We start from the raw sequence: 10,519 nt of genomic DNA on the forward strand, positions 1-10,519 counted from the left end.
ACTTAACCATGTCAGTGGAAAATTAGGTGCATAAAGATATTTAGTATTAGAGTTGTTGATTTAGTGGAGACTACCTATTTTTACAGCAATAGAAGCACCGGACCTTCAATTCTTTGTAGCTGACTAATAAAGCTTTTTAGAGTGTGTGTCACAGTATGTTAATTCCGGGCAGAATGGTGAGCTACCCAACTTCGTACCAATTTCAGCACTATTTTTGATCTCTTGAGTGCTAATTTTGTCAATCATGAGGGTGACGTCTATATATGAGAACCACCTTCTTGTAGTTTAATTTGCAGTCAGCACCATTCTCTCTCTCGCTAACAACAGGTCCATAGAAACACACCATCATCATCAACAAGTGGAGCGAGATCAAAATCTACAAGGAAAGTTGAAGACGTTTATTTACGGTAACAATACAAGAAATATCAAATTTCATATCCAAGTAAAGCAACATACAACGAACAAATTTTTACATATATGCTGAAGACTTACAATACAATGAGCATATTTCTGTATCCAAGTATGAAGACTTATTTACAAGAGTAAAGAAAATCAACAGATGAGAGGTATTGAAGTTTATGATACGCAGACAACACAAGTTGTGAATATCAAAGTGGTAAAGTCCTTCTCTTATGGCCATGTAATTAATTTCATTATTTTTGTAGTTGCAATCTTTTTCTTCAAAAAAAAATTAAAAAAAAATGCATTTAGGTTGTTATTTCATCAATAAGGCTATGAGGAAGAAAAATCCATAAAGAAGTTTCAACCAACAAGGAAATAGAATAAAAAGAGTTACAAATTGACAAGGATCTACGAGCTCAAGAGTTTATCATCAACCGTTGAATACCGAAGATGGATAAGACGAGTTGAAGACATTTCTATTGGATGATGTGAGAGCGGTGCTATCATTACTGCCGATCCGATGTGAAGGTGAGTGAGTACGTCATCCTTTAAACAATGGTTGATTTCCTTTCTTGGAGATCATCAGAAAAAATATTTTTATTTTCTACGATCTTGTGGGGTCTCCAGAAATTATTTCGGAAGGTATCCTTCCCACCCTTCAACATGTGTAGAATTTCTCTCTTCATCCCTACCTGCACACATGTGAGACCCATAAAAAAAACCGTCTTGTTGAGTGTAATTATCATAAAACCCTTTTTGGTGAGGCAGAAGTCAAGAAGAAATGCTTATTGGCCGCTCTCGAACCCGAATTCTTTCATAAGGGCATAGGTTTACTGGTCACACTTTCTTCGATTAATCACATTTTACATGTTAATTTTCTCTTATACTTCTGACTTCTTGACAATAGGTTGAGAACCCTTATGTCTTCCTAGCTCTTAGGATACTTGGGATGCTGGAACGCTTTGAAGTTGGAGCAGGTTTTGTGGGTATACCTCTTGTAATCCCTCATGAGACTATAACTTTCCACTAGGGAACATAGGGGTTTAAAGTCTTGTTGAATTTTCTAAGTGCAACCGTATCCTCAACGAAAGGGAGTTGTTGTCTTTAGTATTTATTTAGGTTAGTTTGCTCGAGGACTTGCAAAAGGAAAGTTTAGGGGAATTTGATAAGTGCTTAATTTACGTGATTTTAGTGTCCATTTCATACTTGTTTTAGATATAATTATTGCATTCTATGTTGTATTTACTCATGTTTTGTTTCTTTAGGTGAATCATCCGAAAGTCAATGGAAATGGTGTTAAAAAGAGTTGAGAAGAAGAAAGGAGTTCATCCCGACATGAAAAAATAAGTTGTAAGGTGCAAACACAACTCTTGGATACAAGTTACAGAAGAATTTACGGTTGGGAAAATATTCTCAAAACCTAACCGTAAAAGAGATGAATTTCCAACATAATTTTTAAAAGGAGTTACGGCTAGGTCCAACCCAATCGTAAAATAAATTAAATGATATGAATATTTGGTCATTGTTATATTGTAGAGGACGACGATACAAACAACCCAAAAAGATAGAGGTCAATCGGACATCGTATGAGAAAGTTATGACCTAAGTGGCGAAGAACAAACATTATACATGAATAATTACGGCCAGGTTCAAGAGACTCGGACCCAACCGTAATTCTGGGATTTTCAACATAATTTTCTGGTTAAAGTTTCGTCTAGGTTGAACCCAACTGTAACTATGGATATTTTTGGCGAATTTTTGATGGTCATACTTATGGTTGGACTAATGTTAACGAACCCAACCGTAACTAAGGGTATTTGGCACGTGTGTGAGACTATAAATCGAAGAAAACACGGGCCCAGAGTGATTTTGAAGACCTAATTTCATGAGAACTATATAAGAAGACCTCTTAAACATTAAGAAGGCATCTTTTACACAACTTTGCAAGTCTTTGAGAGGAGGAGCATCATAACGGAGCAAAATCTAGGGTTTCGAAGTAGTTTCATCAATCGTAACGATTTCTTCTCTAGTTTATCAATTATATAACATAGATGCTACCACATCCATGAGTATCTAAACACATACGGATTGAGGATGAATTCTAGTACTATATATGATTTGATTTAGTATATGACTCTGTTTTGATTTCTTGATATGATTATCGTTTGTGTTTACTATTAAGAATGATTATGATTGATTGATAGATTGTTTAGGTGACCAACGAAATATATTTGTTGATTTAATCTAATGCTAGTAAGGGTTAGGATATCCGTAATTGTTGAATAATTTCTTGCACAAGTAGAGAACGTGAGACCTTGCAGAGGGATTTTGTAAAGCAATCGCGTGTAAACACAACACTAGCAAGTAGACCGAGCGCATTGAGTCTAACTACTAGGATTAAACCTAAATTCATAATCCGTAAAGCATTCGAATGAATTGCATCTTGTAAGCGTACCTCAAGGTGGTTCAGACGAATAGAATCTGGCGACTAAGCGTACCTGTTTTCCAGTGACTTAAGGAATTTTGAAGATAGCTAAGTTTACCTGTTATCTTACGGTTGATGATAATCTATCATTAATGGCGAAGAAGGACTCCTCGATCATCTCTCTCTATTGCTTACAACTCAACTTTAATTGCTTTCTTTTTTATTTTGTTTACAAATATAAAAAAAATCCCCCCTGTGACATTTGGAAAAACTAAATCTCCATGTTCTTCGTGGGAACGAACATTACTTCCATTATATTATTTTTAATTGAGTGGAAATAAGATTACTAATTTGATTGCGCCCACGACAACCATCATAGGCGCAAGACAACAATGGAGATACCAACACAATATATAGTAATATAATTCAGGTATTTTACCGCGCTTAATGTTATCACAATTAAGATGCATATAATGGATGCAATATCAAGTATCAATTCTAGGTTCGAGAAATTATGCAACGTATTTACACCCTCATGACCAAGTAAATGCATAAAGCATTTGAACTTTCTATACACATACGCCAACTCCTCTTTCACAACTTATGAACTTTAATTATGCCTTTATTTTCCTTTCTGCTAAGCCTTAAATACATGCTAGTAGGCTACATTGGCATGCCCTAAGAATTTTGTTTTTTCAAGTGTTCGTATTATGATCTTCTTGGGCGCAATACACCTAAAGAGCTGTATAAATGGATCAGGGTTATACTTGACGTACACCATTTTATCAAAGAAGAATCTGATATGGGGGACACAAGCAACTGACCGTACCTGTTGATATGATGTGCAAAGGCTTTTCATACTGAAGGAAACAACAAAAAAAGAGTATTCGCAGCAAAACTAGATTTTCAATAATGGAAATCTTCCTTGTAATAATTAACCGATTAATCACCGATTAATTTATATAGATGTACTCTAAAAATTGAATAAAATCTGAAGTCAAGTTTCTAACTTGTTGGACTTTTAATGGTTTTTTTGATTGGTAAGGAAGAAAAGACAAACAAAACTCATGATCGTGCTTGATTTGACTTTTATAGGTGGTAAATAGGAAAAACTAAATTAAAAAGTAGACTAACTTTAGAAATTATGAAGGGATAGAAAATAGAAAAAGTGGAGGTGGGAAATAGGAAAAACTTATAGAATATCAAAAAAATTAAAAGTCAAAGTCAAGTCAGCGCCACATCAACGGTGGGTTTGACTTGGTTGCCTGAACATAACCATTGTAATTTATTTTTTTAGTTCGTTAAGATAGCTGAAAATGTTCTTATATTCCCAGATTAGGAAACAATGTTGCACAGCTTACGCTAAAACTTTATCAGTAGCTGAAGCACGATGCAATTGGCCATCGCAACTTGTAGGTCCAATTGAAACAGATGTAATCAATAACAATCATTAGTAGAATGAAATTTTCTTTTATATTAAAACAACGGACAGAAAAAAGGTACTTCACTATTTTTTTGACAAACAAAGGCAAAATTTATTAATAGATCAATGAGTTACTAAAATAGTGACAAAAACATACAAGAAAAGAACGAAAGAAAACAATGGGTTAACCGCATAAGACAACATCCCAGTTACAAATGATAGTTTAAAAGCGAAATATCTTCGAAAAAAATCAGTGTGAATAGACCAGTTGAGGAGAAAACACTTCACTGCAATTATGATTTGCTTCGCAGGCCTAGCTCAGTTGTTAAAAACCCTATCATTCCTCTCCTTCCACACAATCAACCAGATTGCAAACGACACCATACCCCATAATCTTCTATCTCTTTTACTATTCTTATTTGGACCCAATTCCTATATATCATTTACACTATTCGGCTGCACCCACCTAACACCAAAAGTATCTAGAAAATAATCCCGTACTTGCTTTGTGTAAGTGCAGTGAAGTAAAAGGTATTCATTAGATTCACTCACTCTCAGACTGGCATTGCAAACACCCAGCACCTTGAATTGTACCAATTTTGTAAAGGTAATCCAAAGTTGGAGCATCTTGAAAGCATAAGGTCCAGACTAGAAACGAGACTTTTAAAGGTATTTTTTGGTTTCAAATATGTTTATGAGGGAATCTCAAATAGCCATCGGTATGTAAGAATTCATGAACATTGGCTGCAAAAAAATTCTTACCTGATTTCTAAATCCTCAAATCTTCTCCTTCCATTACCATAGAAGGATCTCCAACAGTTGTTGTAGTCTTACTACCTCCCCGAACTCCATCTCATTCAAATTCCTACTAAAACTGAACTCCCACGTTGAATCAGTAGAAATCATATCTTTTATAGTTACATTCTTGTTTTTAGACAACTTAAACAAAAAAGGAAAAGCAAGCTTAAGAGAATTTTCACCAATCCATGTGTCGAGCCTAAAATAATCCCCTGCACCATCGTTAACTTGAAAAGAAGTATTATTAGTCACTACCTCTTTGGAGTTAAGGATATCACCTCACAAACTAGAGCCAACTGTTATTATACTATCATTTGGGGGAAAAGCACTAGAATTTCTTCCTCCATAAAGCCTTTTTCTCACTGCCATATCTCCAGATCCACTTGGCGTGCAAGTGCCGTGACGGCACAGGCATACAACACACACTCGCAAAAAATGAAAAAAAGAAGAAGTAAAGTTTCATGCCACGGGTTTATTCATCTCAGAACTCACACTTAGTTTTGAGATGGGTGTTTACTGAATTCACAGATTAGTGAACCGAAATTCTTATTTTTAGTTTTGAGAAGTATATTAAAGAAGAAAAAAAACATTTACAAAGGACGATAAACAATGCCTGTCAACAGAAAACCTCGGAAGAAAATTACTTCACTGCAGTCTCCTCCCAATTAAAAATATAAATTGAAATGAAGTATCCCTAAATGAGTCTTCATTGGAGCACCACAAAATAAGAGACTATTTTACCGACAATATTAGATCATTTATGTCCTTGTTTATAGTTCTATAGCTTCCTTGCAACTTAATGCAGCTCCAACCTTCAAACGGAGTTTGTACATCCTTTAACAGTACCCAGCTTATACTCAAAAACATAATGAATTTCCAAACAATTGAAGCAAGCTCACAATGCATCGGCACGTGACTTGTATCTTCCAATTCCGTCGAACGTAACAATCATAGATTAGACAGTAGCTGGACTCCTCTACAGTGAAGCGCCTCAGAATTTATGACAAACTGTCATGCTTCATGCTGTAAGGAGGGCTTTAGGAGGCAACCGCTTACTCAAAACAAAATTTTTAAAACGCCACCACTGCCATGTCTTCAAGTTGATCCAGCACCATTTTTCTTTATAGTAATGTTTCTTGGTTCAAATTTCAACTTCAGCAAATCAATGCTCTCTACTGGATTCAAATGTCATGAGAAACATAATAGCCATCCAATGTCCACTCTCATATCACGAAATACTGCCTCTTTCAATCTAAACAATATAGGATACTGCTCTTTACATATTTGTTGCTTGACCACCAATCCTTCCGATGAATTTAGGATACATGGAATCCGAAAATTTGAGAATATCTCCACATACTATAAAAAAGGAAAGGGAAACCAACATCATTATCAAGCAAAAGCAGCACCGCAGAAACATGTAAACATGGGCCTGAAAAACAGAACTTGGAAAGCCACAATAACTCAAAGTTACTTAAAATTATTATATACATATAATATATCAATTAATGACGTATAACTTATAGAGCTTATAATTAAGGTTCGAGAAACACCAAAAGTCTGATGAAGCATTTCCCTGGAAAGTCTATTATAGACATAAATTTTAAACATTTTATACCTAAAGAACACTAAATTCTGACTGAAAAATCTATTACCTTGTTCATATTTCAAAGAATCCGAAAATTAAGAACCCACTCACCCACAATTATTAAGTCAAGCTATATCTTTTCCATTGTTTCCTGAAGCCACAATCACTTCGGTGTTGCCAGGATGTTACTAATAAGAATCCCGATTTCATAAACAAATGACTACCATTAAGTAAATGGTAAAACTCATACATGACACATATATGCATATATAAGAGACAAAATCATTCATGGTTTACATGAAGGAACATTAACATAATTCCACCAATTATGAGGCTTAAGAGTCTGATAATAATAAAAATTATACCCAAGAATCTTTAAAAACAGAAATATGCAAATATATCTTAATGCCAAGATGAATTAACCATGCCATGTACAACCTTAGAGGAGATATGGGTGTTCTACAATCAGATTAACGTTGAGATCCAAAAGCCACCCCTAATTTTGAAGAAACACACATATCTCTGGAATGTAGCTAGGATCAGTTTACCAAAAAAAATAAGAAAATATTGAAAATTATGTTGACAATGAAAGTCGGTAGAGTAGTGAATCTGTTAACAACATAACAATCAAGCAATAGAAGAATCCCATAGTAATTGACGTCACCAAGGACACTTTGGAAGCTTTCTTATTTCCAGCTCCTAGCTCACATGCCACTCGCTATAACTAAGTGGATTGGATTGGACATATGCCCATTCAAATGCTTTGTCTAGATATTTCAAAGTACCCTAATATAAGGAACTGGTGGATTGGATCTTGGGAAATCCACCACCCGACATGAACGCTAACCATGTTTATACAATTTTTCCTAAGAAAATGAAAGTTCACTTGTGTGATGAAATTTCTCTTATGATTCCCATCACAGACCCAGATGTCTTGCATTACTTAAAAGATAAGCAAATTAGTGCAAGCAGTTGATATTATTATAAATTACTATGGACATGGAGCTGTAAGGGATAACGGGAATTACACTGAGAACTTCTTTTTCCTTTCGCAAGGCAATATCCATTGCCGATATTTTAATCTACATGTTTGTTGTTATTTAGTATCATCTCAAATGTGGCAGCAAATTCATGTCATTTTAGGATACCTTGATGGTCTGCTCTGAGTTCATTTCTGGAATACACGTAAAGGAATAAAAATTATCAACACAAACAACATCAGTATCAAGTAGTTTCACTTGTAACGTTACCAACCTGCAGTACACTAATAATTGCGTCCAAAAAAAAAAGTCAGTTATGATAAGTGGTTTGTCTACTTGTACAGACAATGAATGAAACTGTTAGGCATATGGCACAGTCGCATTCATTGTAAATATCAATAGTGATATTCAAACCACCGAGTCCTTTCTCTAAATTTCTCAGAATATTCAAAAAGCACATTCCACAACTCCATTATGGTCAATTTTTTAGCAATTCTTGGCCAAGCCCAATATTCATATACAGAAAATGCAGAAAACTGTGCAAACAATACACATATGAGCTGACATAGGTATGATGCAGTATCAAACTAAAAGTGTTGTAGTGAATGCAATGATACTCCACATTCATTTCACTGTGCCAAAAAAAACCCTTGGTTTGTTTAACTATTCTACCCCATTCCAAAAAGAACAAACAACCAAATCATTTAGAGAAGACAAAAAGTTATGTCATGCAAGCCATCTTAGCAAATCAATAATATCAAAGACTGTATGCATCATTTAACTGAAAATTCACACTACAGATGAAGGAGAATCTGCCGCAGGACTTTTTATTATAGGAAAAGGTATAATGATTCCATTGATGTCACTGGTAATACTGTGGACTTGGGCCTTTGTGAAGAGGAAACATTTATCGGTGGAAGTGAAAACATCACGCTACTGTGCAGTTGCACATAAACTCATAGAGAAAGATTTAGCTTTACTGCTCGCGTAGTTTCTTCTGTCACAAATGATTCCAAATGATTTACAGTCCATGTTTGACAAATGAACTTTTAGGACTTATTTATCCGGGGTATAAGAAGAGCCTACTTGATTAACTTATCAGTTCATCCATTTCTAACCCCGCTCAGTTACCTGGCTGACCGACGTGAACCGGCGGATTCATACTTGTTTAGATAAATAAGTAACTTTTGAAAAGAGTCGGATATTGGACGGTACAGGTCCCAACATTAAATACTGAGCATGCTCTTTTAAATTAAAATGACAACATATCTAGTAAAAAACAATATAAAAGAAAAACGACAACAAATAGGAAAGTTTAAGCAGAGAACCTTCATGTTTTACGAACATGACATTGTAGTTGTTCTTCGATTTCATAAAATTCCAGTAGGTTCGAACTTCCTGCTGTGATAACTTTTAGCTTGTAAAAATATAGTCAAAACAATTTTCCTAATACTTTAACTCTTACACCACCAACCTCATAATGCTTCATATTCGACCCCTCTTCCAAGGAAAGTTCTTCAGGTTACTCCCCTACAAAATAAGAGAACGGTAATGCTACTACATACCATGTGCATCCTATTATTAACAAAGTGTTTAAGGGAACAACTTATACGTGGTAGCAGGTTAACTCACAGAACGAATTTGACAATCATGAACCCTTAAATGTATATTTTTGGATTATCTCCATCTCAGCGTGTCAATGTTTTGGGTTGCTTTCTGCACAAAAGTTCCGGTCTGGGAGAAAGTCTCTCGATGTAGTAATTGTAAGTAATTCTCTGTGGACGTCATACGAAGGATTCAATGAAAAAAAATGCAAAACTACAAACTAACCTGGATATAAACTGGAAGTATCTAAATTTTACATACTGTGATTCAAAAAAAGATATATTTTTATACCATCCTAGGTAAGCTCTGGTGTAGTTGCTTCTTATTTTCTTCGTGACTTTGTGCATCTTTACATACTGTAAGAGATTACAATAGTTTTATCAAAGACAAAGGTGAAGTTCCAATGGCTTACAGACATAAATGGTAAACCTAATGTCATAAAATGGTAAACCTAAAGACAGAAATTGATTCAATGCTCGGAAAAAAGTCGACACCATGTTCGTCATTGATTAAGTACAATTCAAAAGCCAATTTAGATCAATTTTTCATCAAATACCATTACGATCAATTTTCAGAAACAGGCAGAACAAACGAAATTGGGGTACGCAAATAAGAGATGAAAACTTACAGAGGGAGGAAGAAATGACGCACCTGAAAAATCTAACCTCTAATGAAACCGAGATAAAAATTGGAACTGGGAAGCCTGCGAGAAGAAGTGAAAGGTTCCAGTATCTTTTATTCCTTTAAATCCTGAAATTAGGTCATAATTCATGGAGGACAATTAAGAGGAAGGTGCACTGACAGAAACGTAGAGAGCTTTGAAAACAAACCACACCCGTGGATTTATCTTTTCCAAGGACAGATCCTCACCGCTCTTTACATAGGCCAAGTTATCCAAACTGTGCCATGTATTTGAGATTTTTCGTCATTTGAGGAAAATATGGAGAAAACGTGAGTTTTGCTCAATCAAGAAAAGATGCTTGAATGGAGGAGTTTTCATGAAATCATGAAAATAATAAAATAAGAAGGAAGAGCCGTGGGGGACCGTCCACGGCGGCCGGCCGGTGGGCCCGGCCCTCCCTAGGCGCCTCTTTATATTTTTTAATTATTATTTTCTCTCTCCTGTTTTGTGTAGGTTTTCTCGTTTGTCCATATTTTGAATGCTCGTTCGTGCATTTGGGTGCTCGTTCGTGCATCATTGTTGAGTACACTTCACCATTTTCTTGGGGCTTACTCGGTGAAAGTCCAGACGCTCGATTGTTGAGTAATTATTACTAATTCATGAAATTCAGCGGAGA

The 10,519-nt window shown here is 35.3% G+C and overlaps 1 long non-coding RNA gene across 8 annotated transcripts; it reads right to left on the minus strand.

Annotated features, from left to right (window-relative positions):
* Positions 1–5,560: 5,560 nt before the first annotated feature.
* Positions 5,561–10,032, minus strand: LOC113310886. 8 transcript variants are annotated; one of them, XR_003341439.1, is made up of 5 exons: positions 9,873–10,032; positions 9,483–9,577; positions 9,249–9,391; positions 8,945–9,146; positions 5,561–6,407 (listed from the first exon to the last, which is right to left on the minus strand). It is a non-coding gene; the product is annotated as an uncharacterized LOC113310886 (long non-coding RNA). The 8 variants fall into 8 exon arrangements; XR_003341436.1 differs by having other exon boundaries at positions 9,513–9,577; positions 9,873–10,031; XR_003341438.1 differs by having other exon boundaries at positions 9,513–9,577; positions 9,850–10,031.
* Between the last annotated feature and the right edge of the window lie 487 nt (positions 10,033–10,519).

Source organism: Papaver somniferum, chromosome 9 (assembly GCF_003573695.1).
Source record: "Papaver somniferum cultivar HN1 chromosome 9, ASM357369v1, whole genome shotgun sequence".
Classification (NCBI taxonomy): Eukaryota; Viridiplantae; Streptophyta; class Magnoliopsida; order Ranunculales; family Papaveraceae; genus Papaver; species Papaver somniferum.